This window comes from Entelurus aequoreus, linkage group LG14, assembly GCF_033978785.1.
Source record: "Entelurus aequoreus isolate RoL-2023_Sb linkage group LG14, RoL_Eaeq_v1.1, whole genome shotgun sequence".
NCBI lineage: Eukaryota > Metazoa > Chordata > Actinopteri > Syngnathiformes > Syngnathidae > Entelurus > Entelurus aequoreus.
The window spans coordinates 43,190,480-43,215,655 of record NC_084744.1 but is presented as its reverse complement, the minus strand read 5'-3'; the positions used below and the strand labels follow the sequence as shown (position 1 = coordinate 43,215,655).

At 39.5% G+C, this 25,176-nt stretch overlaps 1 protein-coding gene across 6 annotated transcripts in view; it reads right to left on the bottom strand.

The window, feature by feature from the left end:
* The window catches only part of osbpl6 (oxysterol binding protein-like 6), an 83,819-nt gene extending 70,823 nt beyond the window's left edge, over positions 1-12,996 (bottom strand). For 4 of the 6 annotated variants that reach the window (XM_062069939.1, XM_062069943.1, XM_062069942.1 and 1 more), the window contains exons 1-2: positions 12,861-12,989; positions 11,863-12,317 (exon numbers count right to left, since the gene is read on the bottom strand). The gene's annotated coding sequence lies outside the window, so the exon portion shown is untranslated. Of the gene's footprint in view, positions 1-11,862; positions 12,318-12,860 lie in introns of all 6 variants that reach the window. The other 2 variants (XM_062069941.1, XM_062069937.1) reach the window with 1 other exon arrangement.
* Between the last annotated feature and the right edge of the window lie 12,180 nt (positions 12,997-25,176).

Below are 25,176 nucleotides of genomic sequence, written 5' to 3'. Positions count from 1 at the left end.
ATATGTTAACATAAGATAACAATGAATAATAATGATTAATCAGCCTGATTTTAATATTGAAAAATATAATTGTTATTATTATTTTGACTATAATCGTGCAGCCCTATGGCTGGCTTCGTTACAATACACATACTTTTGCCAAAGCCCCCAGTGTTCAACTAATTTATATGATGTGCATTGCATAGCAAAAGTCCAAAGCAAACACATGTTTTTAGCAATGATATGATCTTACTATCAAAATCAGAATATCCCTGAGAAAAGAAGTGGATAAAAAAAAATTGCTATTGCATTTGTTTGTTTATTTGTTAGTTCATGCTACTTCCCGGTTTACAAAGAATGAGAGATAGGAAACACCATTATGAATCTGGATAGGGCTGCATGATTATTACATTTTTAATTGCATTCCAATTAATTAATTAGGTGAATTAATCTGTCATATATTTCACTATGGTATAGGCTCCTATTCCTGTGAGAGTGCTCTCCAGTCTGCCTGCATAGACATACAGGTATACCGCTCCCCACACACACATCAGTGTTTCCCATTTATTAATTTACTTGTGGCCACAAATGAAATTACAATGCGGATTTGGGGTATGCGTGTTCGCCCTCGCTCATAAACAATTACAATGGAACTGTAGCGGATGTAATGCCACTTCACAACGCCTCAACCGCATGTGTTTTGCCAGAGAATAAGATATTAATATACTAATATTTTCCTTCTGACAGAAATATGTGGATTGTCAACACGATCACGGAAAAGTCTTTCTCGCCATCGCCTGTAAATTGCAGCGACTGCCTCTGTGTGACTAAGGCCATTCATACGTAACTGCCAGTTTTATGCTTGATAATCACATTGCTTGTGCTAAATCATTATATTTGCATCTTCTGCTACTATTGTGGGCATTCTGATAATCATCATATATTCTGCATATACATGAATACAGACATGCTAATTAGATTGCGCCTGCTTTATTGCTAATTTAAAGGGGCCCTATTGTGCAAAACCAACGTTTGTTACCTATTGGTACCTGCTGTTGCATATTTGGGATCTGTAGAAGTCCCGAACATTTCAAATCAAACCGTTGGAAGCATCGCAGAGATATCTGTAAAATAATCTTGCCTTACCTCATACTTCCACCAAACGAGCCATTTGGAATTTGCAAAACCTGTGACGTTTTTTGCATCGATGATGTCACTGGATTCATATATGGTATACATTTACCCTAAGTGCTTTGCATGGGTCCACCATTGTAGTCCAATGCTGTAGTCAATAAGCTCATTTTCTTTCTCTATCCTCTTGTTGTGGGTGGGGGTGTAACGGTATTGTAAATACTGCAGTATTTCGGTATCAAAATCAACAATACCGTGATGTATGACGATGGCCATATAAATACGCCATTTATGTCAAAATAGCTTTTTTCCAAATTCCCCATTTGCAGCTTTGAGAGGCTTGCACCTCACTGTATCGGCTTCTGTCTGCTCCATTGTTTCACCCTCTTCTTTGTGCTCGCTTCTAGAAGCAGCAGTTCATCCTTCGTTCATTCACGTTCAAACAGATAAGTATTTGAATCCCCGTTTGTCTAAAATAGTCGTATTTATTGTTTGTTACTAAGTCTGCCATGATTAGAACACACATAAGCGTTTTGTATCCGGAAGTAGGACAAACTTTGTTGCTGGAAGTCAGACGTACGCTGCTATGGAAACAGAAATCAATGGGGGGAAGAAGTCAGTCGCGGAGTTAATTTAAATGATCAAAATACTCCAAATATTGGACGTATTACACATTGTTATAAACGTGTTTGTTACTACATTATAAACAGACCCAGAACTTATGGATAGATTTGTCTTCTTAGACAGGTGATTATGTTTAAGAAGACAAGTATGTTTTGTTACTTGCTGTGTGCCTGTGCTCAGAGAACCATAATCACACTGACAGGATTTAGAAGATTAAGCTAATGACAAATCGAGTCCTGAGCTGAGAGTCCCTCGAATTTGCCATATGAAGCAACTTTGCAGCCCATCTAAAGAGGAGCCAATCAGGTGTCTCTACACTGCTATATTATTCTTATTTGGGAATGTCTTCTTGAAATGTTTTTGTCTCTTAGCTGAATTAATTTTGAACCCTTCTGCATTATATCCTTAAACTTTTTTAAGTTTTGTCATTCATACAATAGAAGAGACTAGTGCTGAAACAACTAATCATGTAATTTTCCGCTGAGTGACGTCACGTCACGTCTGCTGCCGCGAAAAAAATGGTTGAGACGCATAATAGATTCAGCCCTTTAGCTAGTCCTACACCCCAGTCTACTGGACACCACACCTTGGTCATAGGGGACTCCATCACCCGGAACATACAGTTTAGTAAACGAGCCATAATTAAGTGTATTCCCGGGGCCAGAGCACCTGACATTGAATCTAGTCTTAAAGAGCTGACTCGCAACAGGCCTAGTAAACACGTACGACCGGCTAATCGCACCACTAGCTACGCAAACATAGTTGTACAGGTCGGCTCCAATGACAATAGGATGAGAGAGTCAGATATTACAAAAAGGAACATAGCTCGGACTTGTAATCTCGCTAGAAAGATGTCTCAGCTTCGAGTACCTGTCTCACACGTCCCAACTCCAACTAAGTTCTATTAACGCAGATACGAATATATGTACGACGGATATTGCCCTCCAAAATAATCTCTCTCTTTTTGAAAAAATAGACTTGAAAATGGGACAAATTACCAGGTTTACTTGACCCACTTCCTGGGAAATTTATCAAGGCGCTGTTTGTAATATAAGAACCATCAGTGCTAAATATTATTAACTTATCACTTTCCTCTCGTACTGTTGCCCTAGCATTCAAAAAAGCGGTTATTCAGCCTCTGCTCAAAAGACCTAACCTCAATCCTAAACTTCATGGTAAACTACCGGCCGGTGTCCCACTTTCCTTTTATCTCAAAAATCCTCGAAAAAATTGTTGCACAGCAGCTAAATAAACACTTAGCGTCTAACAATCTCTGAGAACCCTTTCAGTACGGTTTCAGGGGTCATCTGCGGTCCCTTCCAAGGTTTCTCGTTGTTCCCATTGGGTTGAGTTTTTTCTTGCTCTGATGTGGGATCTCAGCCGAGGATGTCGTTGTGGCTTGTGTAGCCCTTTGTAGACCTACAAAACGTTGATGAAGAGTTTCGAAGGCTACAACAATGACTCCCATTAGCCACATCTTCCAAGCATTTTTTATCATCTTTAAAATCCTAAAAAAAAAAGATGTGTGTTCTTGTCTCTCATGATTGTGAACAATAGGCAAAAAAAAAAAGTGCAGTTCCCCTTCAACTGAAAGTATATGTAAAAAATATACGTATATATACTTGTCTGTAGTAATAGTATAATTAGAACATTTGAGCATTATGTTTGTGTTCAATTACAGTAAGTGTGTTTATCGTAAACAGTACTGCCACTTCATTTTACACACTGTGTAGCGAGGCACAATATGTTATCACCAGATTAGGCCAGATCTGACCACATATAAGGAGACACACTTCCGGGTGAAAGTGGTTGAAGGAAGTCTGATAATAAACTCACCGGCTCAGAACGAGGCCCTCTCGCCTCATTATCTTGACTCCCACAGTACGTTGTTTGAGTGTTAATAATACAATTGTGTTTTGGGACACATTATATTGCTCCTAATTTTTTTGTGTGCCACCAAAGGGTTTTCTATGATACTAAAACTTTTCTGTGCTACTAATTTTTTTTCATTTAGTAGCACTGGTGCTCCTAGTGAAAAGGCTAAGCGTACAACCCTGTCTTCCTGTAGGCTACTGGTAGATAACATTAATGCAATGACTTATTACTGCCACCTCTGGAGGCTGTTCAAATAGATTTTCCATGATAAAACATGCTGCAATCAATCAATCTAAGTTTACTTGTATAACTCTTGATCACAAATGTCTCAAAGGGCTACACAAGCCACAACGACATCCTCGGCTGAGATCCCACATCAGAGCAAGAAAAAACTCAACCCAATGGGAACAACGAGAAACCTTGGAAGGGACCGCAGATGACCCCTGAAACCGTACTGAAAGGGTTCTCAGAGATTGTTAGACGCTAAGTGTTTATTTAGCTGCTGTGCAACAATTTTTTCGAGGATTTTTGAGATAAAAGGAAAGTGGGACACCGGCCGGTAGTTTACCATGAAGTTTAGGATTGAGGTTAGGTCTTTTGAGCAGAGGCTGAATAACCGCTTTTTTGAATGCTAGGGCAACAGTACGAGAGGAAAGTGATAAGTTAATAATATTTAGCACTGATGGTTCTTATATTACAAACAGCGCCTTGATAAATTTCCCAGGAAGTGGGTCAAGTAAACATGGTAATTTGTCCCATTTTCAAGTCTATTTTTTCAAAAAGAGAGAGATTATTTTGGAGGGCAATATCCGTCGTACATATATTCGTATCTGCGTTAATAGAACTTAGTTGGAGTTGGGACGTGTGAGACAGGTACTCGAAGCTGAGACATCTTTCTAGCGAGATTACAAGTCCGAGCTATGTTCCTTTTTGTAATATCTGACTCTCTCATCCTATTGTCATTGGAGCCGACCTGTACAACTATGTTTGCGTAGCTAGTGGTGCGATTAGCCGGTCGTACGTGTTTAGTAGGCCTGTTGCGAGTCAGCTCTTTAAGACTAGATTCAATGTCAGGTGCTCTGGCCCCGGGAATACACTTAATTATGGCTCGTTTACTAAACTGTATGTTCCGGGTGATGGAGTCCCCTATGACCAAGGTGTGGTGTCCAGTAGACTGGGGTGTAGGACTAGCTAAAGGGCTGAATCTATTATGCGTCTCAACCATTTTTTTCGCGGCAGCAGACGTGACGTGACGTCACTCAGCGGAAAATTACATGATTAGTTGTTTCAGCACTAGTCTCTTCTATTGTATGAATGACAAAACTTAAAAAAGTTTAAGGATATAATGCAGAAGGGTTCAAAATTAATTCAGCTAAGAGACAAAAACATTTCAAGAAGACACATTCCCAAATAGGAATAATATAGCAGTGTAGAGACACCTGATTGGCTCCTCTTTAGATGGGCTGCAAAGTTGCTTCATATGGCAAATTCGAGGGACTCTCAGCTCAGGACTCGATTTGTCATTAGCTTAATCTTCTAAATCCTGTCAGTGTGATTATGGTTCTCTGAGCACAGGCACACAGCAAGTAACAAAACATACTTGTCTTCTTAAACATAATCACCTGTCTAAGAAGACAAATCTATCCATAAGTTCTGTTTCAAAAGCTTTGGAAAAAAAATCGCAAGAGATGACACAAAATGAGAACTTACTATACAATATACAGGGACATGTTTCCAAAAACGTGTTTAGGTCATTTATTCACATGTTGCTGTGTTGGGTATAATGTACATTTTACTCCAATTTCAGCATTGTGAGCTCTATTGATTATTGTGTATTTGCATGCTGTATGCACATAATCTATAATCGTTATGTTTCAAAACATCAGAGAATCTTGATGCCTTCATTGCCATAAAGAAAGCAGTAAACACAAGAGTGACGTGGGACAACATTCTTGTAATGCCTCAAGTTGTGGACTGTCACTTGCACTTCACCGCTCAGTGCTACATAGAGAACTGACCTAACTTCTTTTACAGCCTACTATACTATATCAGGGGACTTTTAAGTTACTGTACATCAATACGTCTTCTGCCATTAAGAAAATAATTGTTTTAAAGTTAAAGATGGAGAAATGCATTATACATTCACATCAATTGCTCCTGGCACCAAGAGCACATGAATATGTTGTTACATATTCCTAAGTGCTAGGGATGTGCAGATTGATTGGCCACCGATCAGTATCTGCCGATTGTCTTAAAAAAGTAAGTCGTCACCATTGCCGATTAATGCCTTTCAAAGCCGATCACAAACGCAGACACCCTCTGGCTATTATTGTATTTAATTTAGTCCCCTGGCTGACAAGCGAGCCGCGCCATTAAATGATTAATTATCACCATCGTACGGCAAATAAACTGGATTTCTTATCATTATCAAGTAGCATTATCACTAGAAGACATGTTAAACATGTTACACACTAAGCGCAAGCATGCGCAGGTATGCTAAAAGCTAAACTAGCTAAAAACAAAAGAAGAAATACGTGAACTTTAAGAAGTGTAGATGGAACTGCGTTACAGTAGAAAGTAAGCAGTTATTAACAGGAAATTAACACGTAGATTAATACGAGTGTAGAGAGAGGATAATAATAGCACATGTTGGTGTGTCATAGGGATGTAACAATATGACAATTTCATAATTGTGTCATGTGACCAAAATCATCACGGTTATCGTTAGTATTGTGGTATTAATATATGTGCTCAAAAGGTACTCATACACACACAAAACATTTTTTTTAACCAAGTTATTTTTAAATAACTAAATAAACTAACACACTGTTAGAAAACCGACTATTTGCATGTTTTGTGTTTCTTATGCTTCACTGATAGTGTTTTATTTAGTTTTACTATTTTATCTGTTTGAAAGGCTAATCTTTTATTGTTTTGAATATTAGTTTGTGCTGTAGCACTTTAAGACTTATTTAAATGAAAGGTATGGTTGTGTTGACATTTCCTTTCCTTTCTGCCTTGATATCTAAAGGGATTATAATCAGAGGGGATTATAATATGAGGAAGTTAACATTTTAAATGATTGCTATCGGTATTTGTATCACCGAACTCAATCATATATGATCAGTATCAGAATAAGCAGCATACATCCCTGATCGGAACATACCTAATTGCAGTTACATAAATACGATACTCCAAACATGTACATTTATTTAATCTGGTGCATGATGCACAAGGAAATGTCATGGGAGTGGAACTCAGCCAAACTCCAGTGCATTTCTTCTTAACAGCTTTCAGTTAACAGTTATTTTTACTTCCAAATCCATGAGTGCTGATATCAGCAAAAAACAACGGCCCTTTACTGTTTCCTTCACTGTTTCCTTTGTTCAAAACATAATTCATACCACACCAAACACAACCTGTATTTCTTAGTTCTGTAGGAAAAGTTTCAGAGAAAAACATGTTTCATAACCATTACTAGTGATGACTTAGCAATGAATTAACTGCAACAACTCCAATTGACAACTGTTGAGCAAAACAAACAAATGCATTATTTTATTATTTTGTATTTGAATTACAAAAACAGCTTATCCAATTTAAGTGAAATATTTTAGTATGCCTGGGTCTAAAGCAGTGGTCCCCAACCACCGGGACGCGGCCCGGTACCGGTCCGTGGATCGATTGGTATCGGGCCGCACAAGAAATAAAAAAAATAAAAAATAAAAATAAAATATATTTTTTTATTAAATCAACATAAAAAAACACAAGAAACACTTACAATTAGTGCACCAACCCAAAAAACCTCCCTCCCCCATTTACATTCATTCACACTCATTCGCACAAAAGGGTTGTTTCTTTCTGTTATTAATATTTCTGGTTCCTACATTATATATCAATATAGATCAATACAGTCTGCAGGGATACAGTCCGTAAGTACGCATGATTGTATTTTTTTATGACAAAAAAAAATAATTAAACAATTAAAACAAAAATACCATTACCCCCCCCCCCCACCCCCCACGATATAGCCTTGATATTTGGCAAAACTATGTATGCAACAATAATAGAAAAGAGCAACTTTAAAGTGTAAGTACGTGCCATGAAAAAGTATTTGCCCTCCTCTCAAATTCCCTCAAAGAAATTCCCACTCTCGTTTTCCCATTTTAATGCTCAAAACCATCAAACAACTGGTATGTAACACAAATATATAGCAGAGTGTAAAATTAAATGAAAATTAGTATAATAAATTACTGTAGTTTTTGTAGTAGCAGTAGTTGTCAGCTCTCTTGTGTAATCCTGCCAGCGGATATTCCTAACTTTGTGAATTGAAGTGATTTATATTTATATAGCGCTTTTCTCTAGTGACTCAAAGCGCTTTACATTGTAAAGCGCAATATCTAAGTTACATTTTTAAACCAGTGTGGGTGGCACTGGGAGCAGGTGGTTAAAGTGTCTTGCCCAAGGACACAACGGCAGTGACTAGGTTGGCGGAAGCGGGGATCGAACCTGGAACCCTCAAGTTGCTGGCACGGCCACTCTACCAACCGAGCTATACCGCCCCTTGTTTTCACTTTGATTACTATAAAATGGGTGGGAAAAAAACAGCGGCATCACAACAATCTGCTTTTTAGAATGGGTCTATGAATAAGATAATGCCCTGAGGGTGTCAGTTGGAAAATATGCTATGACCTTATTAGGTCGTTAGTAAACATTATTTTTCAGAGGCATTACAGAATTAGGATTAAAAGCGAGGAGAATTACACATCCTAAAAAAAACAGCATCACAAGATCCTACCCAGACCCTGACACATTGCACAAAGATACCTCAAAGGCGGCATGTAACACAAGGGAAGTTGGGCATCAACACGTCTAATAAGGGCAAAAATATCTTCCTGTTTATATTGCCAGCACACGGAAACACCCCCAGTATCACGGGAACAACCAAAACGCTACAACAATCCAACTAAACCAAGCGTGTATCCTTGTTGCATAATGAAATGGACCAACACAAGCGCACCTTTTTCCCAAGACTATAGTAAATGACAAGCTTGGCGAGGATAACTGAACTTACAACTGGCTAGTAATGGATTCACAGAGTAGCTGGTCAGTAGTAGTCAAGTGACATCAGGAGTTAAAGGGGGGGGGGGGGGTCATGTCTTTTTCAAGTAAGACCCATCTTTTTCCTAACATCAGTAACTGGACAGAGCCAGTTTATCCTGTGCTGCACTCATTACATCATAGGTAGAGCTGTGTTTCATTCTGCAATGCCTTGGAAGGCAGCTTGCTGGCTTTTATACTAGAGAATGGGTGGTGAGTAAAAAAAAAAGTTAATCCCAAACAGTCCTGCCTACATTTAAGGACATTTATATTGATGACACACCATCAGGACCAAGTGGGGGTTTGTAGCTTTTGAACTGAATCCAGCAAACACTCAGGTGAAGGACAAGAGCCGCTACTGATGAGTCATAGTGCTGTTCTAAAAACAGTCTGGTAATTGTTTTCATTTTATGGTGATGGATAAAGACCATGTGTGGCAGAATAATAATAATACTAATGAATATGATTTGTATAGCACTTTAGCAAAAAGACATGGTTCAGTTATTATGTGAATAAAAGGGAATGTTCCTTTTATTGCTTCTTTTCAATATTGGGAGATAATGGGGACGGCGTGGCGCAGTTGAGAGAGTGGCCGTGCCATCAACCTGAGGGTTCCTGATTGGATCCCCAGGTTTTACCAACCTAGTCACGTCCGTTGTGTCCTTGAGCAAGACACTTCACCCTTGCTCCTGATGGGTCGTGGTTAGGGCCTCGCATGGCAGCTCCCGCCATCAGTGTGTGAATGTGTGTGTGAATGGGTGAATGTGGAAGTAGTGTCAAAGCACTTTGAGTACCTTGAAGGTAGAAAAGCGCTATACAAGTATAACCCATTTACCATAATGTGCATTAGAAGTAATAGTGAATACTTGTACAAGGTTTTTAGGTAGCTATCTGTCAGAGAGTCAATTAAAACTAATGATTGTCACAGGAAAGTATGTTTTTGAAAACGCTCAGGTATTTTCTGCCGATTTCTGCTCCACATCCTTTCATGTGATTTGGTGCAATTTTAAACAACCGCAAAGTCATGACTGACCTTATAGCAACAAACTGGCTGTTTACATTAGGAGCAATCTCATAAAGTGACATAAGTTAACCTACTCAAGTTAACTTATGTTATGCTATGTTGTGGTTAGAGTGTCCGCCCTGAGCTCGGTAAGTCGAGAGTTCAAACCCCTGGCCGGCCGACTCATACCAAAGACTATAAAAATGGGACCCACTACCTCCCACTCAGCATCAAGGGTTGGAATTGGGGGTTAAATTAACAAATGATTTCCGAGCGCGGCTCCGGGTACTCTGGCTTCCTCCCACCGCCAAAGACATGCACCTGGGGATAGGTTGGTTGGCAACACTAAATGGGCCCTAGTGTGTCAATGTGAGTGTGAATGTTGTCCGTCTATCTGTGTTTGCCCTGTGATGAGCTGGCGACTTGTCCAGGGTTTACCCCGCCTTCCGCCCGAATGCAGCTGATAGGCTCCAGCACCCCCCCTCCCCAAAAGGGACAAGCGGTAGAAAATGGATGGATGGATGGGTCACCGCTGCTACTCACTGCTCCCCTGAAGAGCAGGGGGGAACAAGGGGATGGGTCAAATGCAGAGGTTAATTTCCCCACACCTAGTTAAAGTTAAAGTACCCACGATTGTCACACACACACTAGGTGTGGCGAAATTATTCTCTGCATTTGACCCATCCATCCATCCATCCATCCATCCATCTTCTTCCGCTTATCCGAGGTCAGGTCGCGGGGGCAGCAGCCTAAGCAGGGAAGCCCAGACTTCCCTGTCCCCAGCCACTTCGTCCAGCTCCTCCCGGGGGATCCTGAGGCGTTCCCAGGCCAGCCGGGATACATAGTCTTCCCAACGTGTCCTGGGTCTTCCCCGTGGCCTCCTACCCGTCGGACGTGCCCGAACACCTCCCTAGTGTTTCGGGTGGCATCCTGACCAGATGCCCGAACCACCTCATCTGGCTCCTCTTGATGTGGAGGAGCAGCGGCTGTAGTTTGAGCTCCTCCCGGATGGCAGAGCTTCTCACCCTATCTCTAAGGGAGAGCCCCGCCACCCTGCGGAGGGAGCCCATTTCGGCCGCTTGTACCCGTGATCTTGTCCTTTCGGTCATAACCCAAAGCTATCGACCGGTAAATTGAGAGCTTTGTCTTCCGGCTCAGCTCCTTCTTCACCACAACAGATCGATACAGCGTCCGCATTACTGAAGACGCCGCACCGATCCGCCTGTTGATCTCACGATCCACTCTTCCCCCACTCGTGAAAAAGACTCCGAGGTACTTGGGGCAAGATCTCCTCCCCAACCCGGAGACGGCACTCCACCCATTTTCGGGCGAGAACCATGGACTCGGACTTGGAGGAGCTGATTCCCATCCCAGTCGCTTCACGCTCTGCTGCGAACCGATCCAGTGAGAGCTGAAGATCTTGGCCAGATGAAGCCATCAGGACCACATCATCTGCAAAAAAACAGATACCTAATCCTGCAACCACCTGCATTTGACCCATCACCCTTGATCACCCCCTGGGAGGTGAGGGGAGCAGTGAGCAGCAGCTGTGGCCGTGCCCGGGAATAATTTTTGGTGATTTAACCCCCAATTCCAACCCTTGATGCTGAGTGCCAAGCAGGGAGGTAATGGGTCCCATTTTTATAGTCTTTGGTATGACTCGGCCGGGGTTTGAACTCATGACCTACCCATCTCAGAGCGGACACTCTACTTTAACTTTAAGTTGCATAACTTTCTTTAGCCCCGACATGAAGATGAAATAGTTCCCAAGTCCCAAATAGTACGGTTAGGAGAGGCTGTGTAGTTGGGATTCATGCAAAGGTGAAATAGGTCATGACGTTGAGGTTAATGCTTGGCTGCTGCTGTTGTTTTATCCTAATAATTGTTTTAAGGGCTAAGAATTTGGACACGTAGATGTTAGCAAAGACTAAGCCATTAAAGTGATGACATGACACCCATAGCAGGAGCTAGCCAAGTCAGCTAGGTGGTGATGTCTATCTGCTCCTTAGTGATGACATACAAAAGGATGCTTGGGTCTCCCCCGCTGCCGTGAGAGGACACTTCCACGCAAAGCTGCATCACGTTGCACTCATCTCGAACAGAACACCAAAGGAGTCGTCTTGACACAAAAAAGGGCGAGCGTATTGCCTTACCACAGACGCGGTGGTGTAACGACCATGTCTTTACAGTTCTTGGCGCAGGAAACAATCGAGCTGCGCCTGGGAAGCGATGGCCGTTCTGACGAAAGTACAAATCCAGTACGTCAATTTCTCCCAGCAGACATGTTTTGTACGCAGGCCAGGATGGAGAGAGAAGTCGGAGGGGGGGGGGTGCTGTGTTTGCCCGTTTGCCTCAACGCGAGTTGTGATGCTCCGCTCCGCTCAGCCCCGCTCAGCCGCACTCTGCTTGCTAGCTCCTCCCTGCTGCAGGCTCGGCTTTGGGCGGGAAGAAAGCAACGGAACGGAATCGATCATGGCGGACAGCTGCTGCTCTCAAAACACGGCGACGGAGTCACACACGCTTATATAGGTAGGCTACATCAGTGTTTTTCAACCTTTTCCGGTACCAAGGCACATCTTTTCATTGAAAAAATCCAGAGGCACACGACCTGCAGAAAACATAAAAAAATGAAACTCAGCAGGCGATATTGACAGTAAAAAGTCCTTCTCGCAATTGTTGGATATGAATTCAAACCATAACCAAGCATGCATCACTATTGCTCATACTTGCCAACCTTGATATATATACATATATATATATATATACGTATATATATATATATATATATATATATATATATATATATATATATATATATATATATATATATATACATATATATATATATATACGTATATATATATATATATATATATATATATATATATATATATATATATATATATATATATATATATATATATATATATATATATATATATATATCAGTGCGGTGAGGTTAATGTCTGGTGAGGCACTGCATCATCACAGTCAGATTTACAAACATATGAACCCTAAATAGTATCTTATTCACCATGTGATTGGCAGCAGTCAACGGGTTATGTTTAAAAGCTCATACCAGCATTCGTTACACATACAAACTAGCACACAAAAAAGCACATTTAATAAAAAAAACATATTATGGTCTTACCTTTCTTGCTGGACATCCAGCCTTTGCGTGTGTACCACGCCGTTTGAAAAGAACGGGCCGTCTGTCCCGAAGTCAAAAGCAAACCTTTTAGCTCCGGCGTTGGTCTACCTCTAATTATTACCTGCTTCGATTGAAAGTCCAGTTTAGAAAACTGTTTTATTTTACATATGTAATCCTCCATGTTTTTAATAAAAGTTCAGGCGAGAGGAAATAAAAAAAACGCTGCACTTATATTGCTAACTTTTTTTTTCTTCTTTTTTTTTTTTCTTCTGCGGCAAGGATCACTACCGCCCTCTACCACCAGGAGGCCGGATTACTGCGAGCCTCAGACAGTACGTCTTTGGCAGCAGTTTTATGAATGCTCAGCTGAAGAAATACGTTACACACATACAGTTGTTGACAAAATACACTGTACATTATATACCTCAGCTAACTAAACTATGGTTTAGTTAGCTGATATAGTTCATATAGCAATACAGTCTCACTGCACAGCAGCTCAGCAGTTAGCCGAGTCATTGTGCACATTCCATGTTGAGGCACAAATCAGTGACGTGCCTCAACTGGCTGCTGATCACCGCACCGTCTCTTCACAGTATTTGAACGGCAAATGTGAAAATACAAATAAAAATAATCTTAAACTGGTGAAGTTAAATGGAAAATAACTTTAGTATAATCACTGGATACATATAACAATTTCATTTTTTTTTTTTCCTTTTTACATTTTTTTTCTTTCCATGATGGCAGGTGAGGCCCCGCCTCCCCTGCCTCTAGTGAATATATATATATATATATATATATATATATATATATATATATATATATATATATATATATATATATATATATATATATATATATATATATATATATATATATATATATATATATATATAGCTGCAATTCACTGAAATTCAAGTATTTATTTTATTATATATATATAAAATAATTATTTGAATTGGATATATATATATCAGTGGCGTGCGGTGAGGTTCATGTCAGGTGAGGCACTGACTTCATCACAGTCAGATTTACAAACATATGAACCCTAAAGAGTATCTTATTCACCATTTGATTGGCAGCAGTTAACGGGTTATGTTTAAAAGCTCATACCAGCATTCTTCCCTGCTTGGCACTCAGCATCAAGGGTTGGAATTGGGGGTTAAATCACCAAAAATTATTCCCAGGCACGGCGCCGCTGCTGCCCACTGCTCCCCTCACCTCCCAGGGGGTGAACAAGGGGATGGGTCAAATGCAGAGGACAAATTTCACCACACCTACACTGTAAAAAAAAAAGACATTTGAGAAAACGCAAATTTTCAAGGCAACATGATGCAACAAGTTTTTTGCGTTTTCTCAACTTTTGATTGCTGCTAACCAGACACTGTTTTGGTACACTGTAAAAAATAATTATAGTTTTTAAGTTAGTCAGACTCAGAAATAAGGTTTCACTATGTTTAACTACCAAAACAGTGTCTGGCCAGCAGTAGTCAAAAGTTGGGAAAACGCAAAAATCTTGTTGCATCATGTTGCCTTCAAATTTGCGTTTTCTCAACTTATTTTTTTTTACAGTGTAGTGTGTGTGTGAGAATCATTGGTACTTTAACTTTACACTTACAAACTGTAGCACACAAAAAAGCACATTTAATTAAAAAAACGTTATTATGGTCTTACCTTTACTTATAAGTGCGGGAGCAGTGGTGTTCGTGTTGGAAGAGTCGTGAATGAATGTAATATGAAATCCGCGCAGCAGTCTGCAGGTGTACCTAATGTTGTGTCCCTGTTCACGGCTCCTCCGGCGCGCCGCGCGAGCATTGTTGTTTTTGCACTTTTTGGCTTCTTGTTAAGTGACTTTTTTTGGGTGGATTCGGTCTTGCACGTGGAGGGTTTGGGTGTGGGCTTTGGTTGGTGTGGCGCTCCCGCCGGGCGATGCATTCTGCGGCGGAGGTGCTTGGCACCAGGAGGCGGGGTTATGAAACGAGCCTCCAGTTTTATGATCGCTCAGCACAAGAAATACGTTACACACATACAGTTGTTGACAAAATACACTGTACATTATATACCTCAGCTAACTAAACTATGGAAATGTATAATATAATTCATATAGCAATACGGTCTCACTGCACAGCAGGCCAGCAGTTAGCTGAGTCATTGTGCACAATCCATGTTGAGGCTCAACTGAGTGACGTGCCTCAACTGGCTGCTGATCACCGCACCGTCTCTTCTCAGTATTTGAACGGCAAATGTAAAAATAAAAATAAAAATAATCTAAAACTGGTGAAGTTAAATGAAAAATAACTTTAGTATAATCACTGGATACATATAACAATTTAATTATTTTTTTTTCTTTTTACTTTTTTTTTCTTTCCATGATGGCAGGTGAGGCCGTGCCTCCCCTGCCTCTAGTGACGGCACGCCACTGATATATATATATATATATATATATATATATATATATATATATATATATATATATATATATATATATATATATATATATATATATATATAGCTGCAATTCACTGAAATTCAAGTATTTATTTTATTATATATATATAAAATAAATACTTGAATTTCAGTGAATTACAGCTATTGTCATGTCTGTGTGATCATGTTTTGTTTTGGTTATGTTCAGGTTTGGTTTTTGGACTCTTTGTGCACTCTTGTTTGTTTTGTCACCATAGCGACCCATTAGTTTTCACCTGTCATATCACGCACCTGTTTCACGTTTTGAGTCACGCACCTGTTTTCACTGATCGTGTCACTGCTATTTAAGCCTGTCTGTTTCTGTTGTTCGTCCTGGTGACATTATCTATCCATCCATGCTACTGCTACCCATGATATTCCTGTCTGCCGTAGTTTTCATGCTGTTCCATGCCAAGTAAGTTTTTGTTTATTGTTCATAGTTTCTGCTTTTGTGCAAGTTTTGTTTCATTAGTCAAGTTTGTTCTCCGCCATTGTGCGCGCCTTTTGTTTGCTTTCTTTTTTTGTAGTTTGTTAGTGTTTTAATAAATCATGTACTTACATTCAAGTCTTGCCCGCGCCAACTAAGGATAGGGATGATGTTCGTTAAGAGATTATTGATGTCGATGCCATTAGCGAATCCTCTTATCGAACCGTTTCCTTATAGTCTCTTATCGAATGCAGAAAGGTTGTTGTGTGTGCACTGAGTTCCAAAAGCCATAGATGTTATGTGACTGGGCCGGCACGCTGTTTATATGGAGGAAAAGCGGACGTGACTGAGGACACCATGCGGACGCGACTGAGGACAGCATGCGGCCGTTAAAGGGTGAAGGTTTCAGGTGAGAGAGGACGCTAAAGGCACGCCCCCAATATTGTTGTCCGGGTGGAAATCAGGAGAAATTTGCGAGAATGGTTGCCCTGGGAGATTTTCGGGAGGGGCACTGAAATTCGGGACTCTCCCGGGAAAATCGGGAGGGTTGGCAAGTATGGGTAGGCTACATCAGTGTTTTTCAACCTTTTCTGAGCAAAGGCACATTTTTTCATTGAAAAAATCCAGAGGCACACCACCAGCAGAAAACATTAAAAAATTAAACTCAGCAGCCGATATCAACAGTAAAAAGTAGTTCTCGCAATTGTTGGATATGAATTCAAACCATAACCAACCATGCATCACTATTGCTAATACTTGCCAACCTTGAGACCTCAGAATTGGGGAGATATTCAAAAGGCCCGCTGGGGGGGTTGTATATACAAATATAGCTGTAATTCACTGAAATTCAAGTATTTTCTTATTTTATATATATATATATATATATATATATATATATATATATATATATATATATATATATATATATATATATATATATATATATATATATATATATATATATATATAAATATATATATATACATATATATATATATATATATATATATATATATATATATACATATATATATATTATATATACATATATATATATTATATATACATATAAATTAAATAAATACCGTATTTTTCGGACTATGAGCCGCAGTTTTTTTTCATAGTTTAGCCGGGGTGCAACTTATACTCAGGAGCGACTTATGTGTGAAATTATTAACACATTACCGTAAAATATCAAATAATATTATTTAGCTGATTCACGTAAGAGACTAGACGTATAAGATGTCATCGGATTTAGCGACCAGGAGTGACAGATTGTTTGGTAAATGTATAGCATGTTCTATAAGTTATAGTTATTTGAATGACTCTTACCATAATATGTTACGTAAACATACCAGGCACGTTCTCAGTTGGTTATTTATGCCTCATATAACGTACACTTATTCAGCCTGTTGTTCACTATTCTTTATTTATTTTTAATTGCCTTTCAAATGTCTATTCTTGGTGTTGGGTTTTATCAAATAAATTTCCCCCAAAAATGCGACTCATACTCCAGTGCGACTTATATATGTTTTTTTCCTTCTTTATTATGCATTTTCGGCCGGTGCGACTTATACTCCGGAGCGACTTATACTCCGAAAAATACGGCACTTGAATCTTAAAATACTGGACGACTCTGTATTTTAAGGGACGGGTGGCAACCCTATACACTCGCTTTTGACTATTTGAGTAGCCTTTGTTCTGCCATTTGCATACTGGCGAGCGATCTCTGAATCCGGGAACATATCCTTCACGGATTTATTGAAAACATCCGCAAATGAGAACGGGATGTTGCTTGTAGCTATCAGCATAGCCATCTTTGTCCCGGCATAAGTTACACCCTCGGGTCTTCATTTTGCAATGTGGCTCATAATACTGGGCTGTGCGTTGCCGCAGGCTTGTGCTTCTCTGACCGTTCATGAGTGACTATATCCGTTCGGCCACCGTGTTCAATGGAGAAGTCTGATCTACAAAATCAAAATTTGCAGGCAGCATACCTCTTTCTCTTCGAGCTGTCCTGGATGAACTGAAATTTTTTTTTCCAATCATTTTGGAACTTGCAAGCGTAGTTCTTCTTCTTACTCGTCGTCGCCATGTCTCTTCTTCTGCTTTGTCTTCTTCTTCTGTTCTGATTGCCGCGCTTGACTTCGAGGTGTAACCGTTATTATTGTCCGGCCGGAAACGACGCCCAGTGAAGGATAGTGTAGCAATATTGTTGTCCGGGTGGAAATCAGGAGAAATTCGTGAGAATGGTTGCCCCGGGAGATTTTCGGGAGGGGCACTGAAATTCGGGACTCTCCCGGGAAATTCGGGAGGGTTGGCAAGTATTCCATAGCTCTTGTCTCAAAGTAGGTGTACTGTAACGACCGGTCACATCATACCATGACTTATTTTGAGTTTTTTGGTGTTTTCCTGTGTGTAGTGTTTTAGTTCTTGTCTGGCTCTCCTATTTTGGTGTTGATTGTCATGGAATTTACGGATGCACTTTGTGGACGCCGTCTGCTCCACCCGCTGTAAGTCTTTGCTGTCGTCCAGCATTCTGTTTTTGTTTACTTTGCAGCCAGTTCAGTTTTAGCTTCGTTTTGCACAGGCATCCCTAAGCTTCAATGTCTTTTCTTAGCGGCACTTGCCTGTTGTTTATTTTTGGTTTAAGCGTTAGATACCTGTTTACCTGCAAACCATCGTCGCCGTTCCAGACATCTACAGAGAATAATTTCGCCACACCTAGTGTGTGTGTGAGACAATCATTGGTACTTTAACTTTAACTTAATCTACAAAGCAATTAGCTACCTGCTGCCGCCTACTGATATGGAAGAGTATTACACGGTTACTCTGCTGAGCTCTAGACAGCACAGACACTCAACAACGGCACATTTGCGAATTATAATTCCTGGTTCGCAAAAAATATTTTTAACCTTATTAGGTGAAATTACATAATCTCCCACGGCACACCAGACAATATCTCACGGTACACTAGTGTGCCGCGGCACAGTGGTTGAAAAACACTGGGCTACATCATGGCTACTTCCAAGAATAAAGAAAAGACAGAGAAACTTTAGAATGTGGGTGCCACTTTGAAACATCTTGTACAAAAAAGGGCCTGTGTGCAACTACTACTTTTGAAGTCATTTGTATTTTACTTTTTATCCATGTAGTTATGCAAGATTTTATTTAGTTATATTTATTTATTTATTAACTGTGTATATATATATAGTTGCTACAGAGCTCCAAACTTCATGTGACCTTCCAATTAGCCCACGTACAGTACGCAGAGCGCTTCATGGAATCGGTTTCCTTGGCCGAGCAGCTGCATCTAAGCCATGTTTACTCACATGTCTCCTCTGTACTCAGCCATGCAATCATTGGTCCATATAGTTGCATATGTGTGTGTGTTTGGTATCTGTGTCCGTGCGTACGTATGTGACAAACGGAGATATGGGTCACCGGGATATTGTTTTTAACTTTGTAAAGTACTTTGCGTTGCATTTATTTTATGTATGAAAAGCGCTTTAAGAATAAAGTCCAAGTCCAATGCGAAGCATGGGATGCAGTGGTGTAAAGCACGTTGCCACTGGACTCTAGAGCAGTGGAGACGCGTTCTCTGGAGTGATGAATCACGCTTTTCCACCTGGCAATCTGATGGACCAGTCTGAGTTTGGAGGTTGCCAGGAGAACGCTACATTTCGGACTGCATTGTGCCGAGTGTGAAATTTGGTGGAGGAGGAATTATGGTGTGGGGTTGTTTTTCAGGAGTTGGGCTTGGCCCCTTAGTTCCAGTGAAAGGAACTTTGAATGCTCCAGGATACCAAAACATTTTGGACAATTCCATGGGATGGCACTTCAAGTTCATATGTGACTAAAGGCAGGTGGCCAAATACTTTTGGCAATATAGTGTATATGTATATACATATATAATTTTATTTTATTTTTTCTTCTATTAATCTTCATATGTCTGACTTGTATTTTATTCTTTATCTCTACACATGGTTCTTACTATTTTACAAGTTGTATTATTTTTATTTTCCAACGTTCTTCAGATAAGCCATCGGTCTCAAGGGTTATCAGCCGTGCTTGTGGGGGCGCTTTTGTGTCAGCGTCCTGGTGGCTATGATCTGATGACCTCCTGTGATAGTGTTTACTCACATGTCTCCTCTGTACTCAGCCACGCAATCATTGGTCCATATAGTTGCATATGTGTGTGTGTTTGGTATCTGTGTCCGTGCGTACGTATGTGACAAACGGAGATACGGGTCACCGGGATATTGTTTTTAACTTTGTAAAGCACTTTGCGTTGCATTTATTTTATGTATAAAAAACGCTTTATGAATAAAGCTTGATTTGATTTGATTTGATACTAAATGTAAAACATTTTTAAGCCAAACAATAAAACAGGAACACCACCGGCTATCTTAATGTTACCGTCAGTAATTTAAAAGAACATATATATTTTCAAATGTCTGTATTTTTCCCAATTATATTAAATAAAAAATGTTCGTCTGGAAAGCATCTGGCATTAAAACTGAACTGCACTTTTTTAAAATTGTGCCTATATTCACAATTCTTATGTAAGAAAAACACACATACGTTTTTAATGCTCTTTAACTAGTGTGAGCAAAATTCCACTTACAATGAAGCCTATGGGAGTTGCTCTATTCTGCCTACAAAGCGCTTAAAAAACACTCAAATACATCCATCAACCTTTTATGTAGACTCTGTAAGTATATACAGTCGTGGTCAAAAGTTTACATACACTTGTAAAGAACATAATGTCATGGCTGTCTGGAGTTTCCAATAATTTCTACAACTCTTATTTTTTTGTGATAGAGTGATTGGAGCACATACTTGTTGGTCTCAAAAAACATTCATGAAGTTTGGTTCTTTTATGAATTTATTATGGGTCTACTGAAAATGTGGCCAAATCTGCTAGGTCAAAAGTATACATACAACAACGTTAATATTTGGTTACATGTCTCTTGGCAAGTGTCACTGCAATAAGGCGCTTTTGGTAGCCATCCACAAGCTTCTGCTTGAATTTTTGACCACTCCTCTTGACAAAATTGGTGCGGTTCAGCTAAATTTGTTGCTTTTCTGACATGACGTTGTTTTTCAGCAATGTTTTTTGTGACAAACAATTATGTGCTCCATACACTCTATCACAAAAAAATAAGAGTTGTAGAAATTATTGGAAACTCAAGACAGCCATGACATTATGTTCTTCACAGGTTTATGTAAACTTTTGACCACGACTGTATGTAATGTAGTAACAGGCACATTCACAATATCATGTAATTTTAGGAATTTTGGTCATTTCAAGCATACGTTGGCGCATTAATCTCACAAACGCATCACAACTGTGACGATCTGTCACATCATGTCTTATGTTTCCTTAGTTTGTGTTTATTTTCTGTGTAGCGCTCTTATGTTTGGTTCCTTTTCCTGCATTTCTCCCTGAGCGCTATTTCCCCTCACCTGCCACTGATTGGCAGCCTGGCCACACCTGGTAGTGGTTGTCAATCAGCTGGCTTCTATAAATGCCTGCCTCGCCTGTTCGTCAGCGCTCAAGGGTTGTTTCGGTTACTGACTTTTAGCTCCATGCTGTGTGCATGAACGCTCATCCTGTGTTAAATATCATTAAATACTTGTCTTACCTGCACGCCTTCCTCCTGTCTCCTGCATCTTGGGGTGACAACTACCGCAGCCATACGAGTCATTGACAACAACATTCACTTTTTCCTTCAACAACCTCACTGATTACTACTACTCACTGCATACTTCATGAGAGCCAACATACATAATAAATCATCACTTACTGTACAATTTCTGCTCTCCCTGGGATGCTGACTGTTAGAATGTCGATATATTTACGTTTAGATTAACAATGACATAATTCTCGTGAAGAAAACATATTTTGTTCTTTTTCGCCATTTCTGGGTCTAAATTGGCTGTCGATGTGTACCAACTTCTCCGTTTATTATCACATCATTTTACAATCAAGGTGAGAGACAGGATTTATAATCTAACTTTCACAAGATCCGAGGTGAGAAAGCAGCTCCCCAGCTCATGATGTCAATACAGCAGTATAAGGAAGTTGCTGATCTCTGATCAATGGGCTGCAAAATGTAGGTCCTTAACGTTAGCGTTTATAATAACAATATCGCTAATACTTGGTTAATATTCAGGTCACAAAAAGTAAATGGAGTATTGTTGGGGCTTTTTCAATTGTTATTTATTGGGTTTTATGGTTTAATTAGAAGCAATAACATCATGGAGCTAAGTTACAACACCTTTATTGCAAATGTTGATCTGAAATCTGTGGAGAAGGCGTTTGCAAAGGTGGGCTGTGCGCCCTCTGAATGCAGTGTATCAACACAGGAAATGTAATCAAAGTCAACCAATTACACAGCCTTTATGGTCCGCATCGCTGCTACGCAAGGTTAGAACTCTTTGGAGGTGTTCGTCACGCAAAAGGGTCTGGAAGATGGAAGACAGCTGGCCTTGATGCAGCAGCATAAACTACCCGTAAATAGAATAGAGCATACTTACTGGAAATACTTACTAAAGGAGAAATTGGCGGGAGAAGAGATTGAGTTGTGGCACAATGGATCCCAAGAAAATAATCCTGCAAAGGTGGACTACGGTAAAGTGTGGCTTGTCACTTAGAGAACCTAGCGGAGACATAGAAATAAACCAATAACTAAATAATATGCAAAATACACAAAGAAAGAACAAGCTGGGAACGGAATGTGACAATACGTTAAAGCGTGACCTTCAGTGGTTTGGTGGCTCCAAGTGGCTCTTTTCATGCAAAATGTTGCCAACCCCTGGATTAGATGCATGGTTTGGATTAATACTTGTATACACAGGAAATAAATAGTTCAGTAATTATTTTTTGTACAAAATAACTAACTGAAAAAATAAGTAACATTACTTTGGTTTTTCAAAATTGCATGATGATTTAATTTTATATTTAAATTTTCCAGTGGCGGGCCGTGCGTTTCCCACCTAGGCCTTCAGTGATCTCTGATTTCAATGATTACCTCTCAAAATACCATAATTGATGTCACCACGTGATCATTGCTGGAGAAATACTATTCAGGAACACATTTACACCCTACTGTGTATTGAACCACATCAACAGTATACAAAAAGTGTTATTTTCTGGCGCATTTAAAAATCCATTAAAACGCATCAGCAATTAAAACATATACCGTAAATTTCTCTGCTTGGCTTATGCAACTTCTGGTCAATAAAGTTTGATTCAAAGTACACACTTCTCAAAGATATATTAGCTGCCCTGACCACATGATGGCGACACATACACATGTAACAATGTTAATTAAATGAAAAGCATGACACACTTTAACAACAAGAGTTTACAACTTTTAGTTGTAACAGAACATCTACTGTCAACAACTTGTGATCTGATTGGCTTTCGCAACTGTCTCTCAACTATATGTGTTCTCAAATTCATTCGCTAACGGTCCCAATGAGTATTCAATCACAGGACGCGTGAATGTCACGTTCAATGTGAGGCCATCTAGATTTAGAAGGCCTTGTTGACAACAACTCGTGATCTGATTGGCTATCGCAACTGTCTATCAACTGTATGTCCCCGTTCACTTACAGCGCACGACACCCGCATTGTTGATTCTGAAGGCGTCTGGCAGATTTGGTACAGCATGGTAACATGGTAGCTGAATTCTGATTGGATACAAACTAAAACTAAAAACAACAGCACTGGAACAAGCATAATATGATATGAAGAGAATATGAATAATTTGAGATATTTAGGGAAAGTAAATTAAACAATTATTTTATCTTTAATTATGATCATGATTTTTGGTCATGTTAGGCCAGCAGAGAAGGCCTTGCTGGCCCTGACGGCACACCACTGACCTTTTCTGTCCTGGTTGGGGATCGAACCATGTCCTCTGCAACAAAAGGCTACATGCCCTTGGCCATTGCGCTACCAGGGATCAACAAGAAAAATGGTGTAATCCTAGTCTTTATTATTTTAGTGGGGCATTTATTCCACAAAGTTTTATCAATCAATCAATCAATGTTTATTTATATAGCCCTAAATCACAAGTGTCTCAAAGGGCTGTATGTCAATAACGTAACACATTCGTGTGGCGCACAAGGCTTCTATTGTTTTTATGATATCTAGTACTAGTAGTACTCGTAGGAGTAGTACTACTAGTAGTAGTAGAGTAAACGTCATGCTCCCAGCTCGAAAGCCAACTACCTGTACACATAAAAAGAAACGTAATTATTAATAATATTTTACTCAGGCACTTTGAAGGACCAATCACTATTTTATTTTACTAATGGATATAAGTAGTAATGTAAACTTAGTGTGCCGGCTAGCTACTGTAAAAGCTAAGTACCTGGATAGATTCTTTTTTTGTAATGCAGGTACTTTCAACAACCACAAATGTGTACTGTCAGACTACTGGTATGTATACTAAACCTGATGGATGACTAGTTAAAAATTGTTTAAACTAATGTATTGTTATTTGCAGGCACTACCAATAACGTCTGTACTCTCAATCTGGAGTTATTTTTCATAAACCCAATTTACACAGATCATATGCTGACCGTTGTAAATAAATACATTAATTAATATATATTGAAAAAAACTCAATATGTGTGATGATACATATGAATATATTTTTTTTATTCCGCTTGTCTGTACTAGGGTCACAGGAGAGCTGGAGCCTATTAGTATTTGGCAGTCATTCACACTCACATTCACACCTATAGACAATTGGTAGCCTAACAAGCATGTTTTTAGGAGGAATCTCGAGTACCCGAAGAACACGTGGGGGGTTACATGGTAACTTCTGACAGATTTTCCAACGGGGATTCCTTAGATTTTTAAGGAATTTTCGAAAAGTACTGTACATTTTAAAGAGTTGTAAAAGTGGATTAATTGAGAGCTACACATACCCTTACATTGATTAATGAGCAAGCTGGCTTCAGCATAATCACTGTTGCATGAATGATACAGTGCAGTTTTATTAGGAAGTTTTTATGACTGGTTTGGCAAAAATGATTCTGCATGGAAATCACCTGTGCAGACATACATTTGCCACCTGTTTTGAGATGGGGGTGTTGTTTAATTAAGAAAGGAAGCATGGTATGTGCGTCATTGCAGGTTAACTAAATCAAAAAGCAGCCACAGCAAACAACAAAACCTATACTGTGTTGATTTGAGGCGTTAATGTCGCAACCGCTGCAGGATTGATGAAAGGAAATCTTTAGAGACATACTTAGCATGTGAGTTGAATAATAAAACTTAAAAAGAGAGGCCAATGACCAACTCGGTCACTCTTTCATATAACGGTCAAAGTAACCTTGAGTGACTGTAAAGGTTTATAGTGCTCATTATTATTCAGTCCACTGAAGACCTTTTTTAGAATGTAG